Below are 2,700 nucleotides of genomic sequence, written 5' to 3'. Positions count from 1 at the left end.
TCGAAAAAAAAAAAAAAATTGACTACTTAGAGATAATTCAGTAGAAAGGAATGTTTCATCAGAATGACTTGCAAAAAATATGTTGAATCATATCTACTTAGCAAGCAAATATTAATTAATTAGTAAGTGGTTGCACGTAAATATCTTTGGAACATTTACAAAAGTTCAATGTTCAAGATAACCCATAAAGTTGTATACTTTGATTAATGATTAGAGATAAACAATGAAGGTTTTCATTCTTGTGTAATATCTTCGAATAGATATCCAGATTTAAGTGGCAATAATAAAAACTGTTTTTCCCTGCATATTTTTAAATTGGGCCTAGTAATTCATGTTCCTATAGAAAAAATTAAAAACCATAACTTTCAACTAATAAAATACTCCCAAATTCTCCTACCAAAGATAACCTTAACATTTTTGTATCTCTAAAACAACAGCAAAAACATCTTTTTAGAATATTCAGGGACCAAAAAAGATGTACAGATAATTAAGACTAATTTTTAAACTATTTTCTTTTATTATAAAACTATTCTCCCTGTAATTATTATTATTTTTTTTTTTTTGAGACAGAGTCTCACTCTGTTGCCCTGGCTAGAGTGCCATGGTGTCAGCCTAGCTCACAGCAACCTCAAACTCCTGGGCTCAAGCGATCCTACTGCCTCAGCCTCCCAGATAGCTGGGACTACAGGCATGCGCCACCATGCCCAGCTAATTTTTTCTATATATTTTTAGTTGTCCGATTAATTTCTTTCTATTTTTAGTAGAGACGGGGTCTCACTCTTGCTCAGGCTGGTTTCAAACTCCTGAGCTCAAACAATCCGCCTGCCTTGGCCTCCCAGAGTGCTAGGCTTACAGGCGTGAGCCACCGCGCCCGGCCATCCCTGTAATTATTAAAACTTGAAATACAGTGAAATTTTTCTAGAAGGATAAGTTGCAAAGAATACATTAAACAATGAATGAACTCATTCAATTAGAGTTAAGTTCTACCAAAAGAGTTAACTGCTAAAAGTTTTATGTAATTTTTAAAAAGAGTATATACTTATAAAAATAATAAAAGTTATTGATGGTACAGAATAATTTTCTCAGTAGATTCAAAGAATAAGACTTTAATTTGTGATAAACTAGAGCAAATGGGATGAACTGTTCAATGTTTTTTTGGACAGCAGGATATTAACATAGAAAAGAAATAATTTAGGTCTTTGCTTCACATAATCCTACAAAATATATTCTTGATAGGTCATAAAACACCAGAAAAAACTGGACTAGCATAAAAAGATATGCACTAGAGGAAAAATATTCTTCTGAGTCCTGGAAAAAAAAAGGGAGGGTGATACAAGTAAAATGTTTATATAATTTTTCTTAATTTTCAAAAGAGAATTTTATAAAACAAGTATTATTATGAAAGCAGCCAAACAGAAAATATATCTGACATAAATAACATGAGGGACAATATAAACAGTAAATTATCACATGGAAAAACATATCGCTTTACTAGCAATAAATACAAGTAAATTATAAAAAATTTCTGGAAGGAAATAAGAAACTGTTAATAATGGTTGCTCTCAGGGGAACTAGAGGACTGAAGAAAATAAACTAAAGAAATACATATAAGATGTTGAATGCTATAGAATATTATTAATAGCTCCCTGGAAGTATGACCCAAACAACCTGTTGACCAAAACAATCTGTTAATAAGACAAAGCTGAGTTAATTTTTATCATGGTACAAAGAGCACTACCTTGACATATGTTGACCATTTTACTATGAACTTGTTTAAATTCATAATACCAAAGTCACTCTTTTAATTTGTGGTTGGATTGTTATTATAGATAGCTTTGTGTATTGAGAACATGAAAATGGCCAAATTAGTGGGTCCAAGAAAATTTGCTGAACAACTATCTTTAAGCTTACTGCCAAGACTGGAAAATACGTATTCCTCTGTGTGTTTACATATGTTCAGACATATATGTAGAAATTTTGGGAGACTGCTTTTTTCAGCACTTAGCTTTTTAGCTAGCTTTAAACTTGTTTAGCTTTTTTACTTGTTTGGGGACATATTTGAGAGGGATTACCAGTGGTAATTTGCAAAAGGAGTTTGCAATAAAAGAGGCCCATATTTTATTAAGGATATCTTAAAATCTATAATTTCAATCTCCAATTCTTTTACTGTAGAGATTGCATCCATAGAGCATCAATTACAGTGCTGGACATAAGGATATGGGCTAAATAAATAAAATGTCCTATTCTCATAATCATGACTTTTGACATGAGATTCAACTGTGTTGTATGATTTATCTAAGAGGAGATTCTGTTCCTTTTTGACCTATAAAGAAGGGAAGGACCATCACTTCAGTATCTTATGAGTGGACTCTTGTGAAGGAGTTGCAAGATCCCCAAATAGGATGACTTATTTATAAGGGCCTTATCTTCACAGAAACTATAATTGACTTCTGAACAATTTCAAGGTATAAAGGGCATTCTCTAACAACTCGATTGAACTCTGAGTGGCTTAAGTAAGCTGGAAGGTGGTTTAGAAGCCACTGAACTCAGTCAAACCAAGTGACTTAACTAGTAAGACAGTTTTTCTAAAGAGGCTATCTCTCACAACTGTCATACCATACAGAGTTTTGGAAGGTTCTTAACCTTACTAACAAAGACTGCTATGAAACCTTCATATCAACTGCTAGAAGGAAAATGAAC

This window comes from Propithecus coquereli, unplaced genomic scaffold (genome assembly GCF_000956105.1).
Source record: "Propithecus coquereli isolate 6110/MARCELLA unplaced genomic scaffold, Pcoq_1.0 Scaffold73, whole genome shotgun sequence".
Classification (NCBI taxonomy): domain Eukaryota; kingdom Metazoa; phylum Chordata; class Mammalia; order Primates; family Indriidae; genus Propithecus; species Propithecus coquereli.
Note: the sequence above shows the minus strand (reverse complement) of the source record.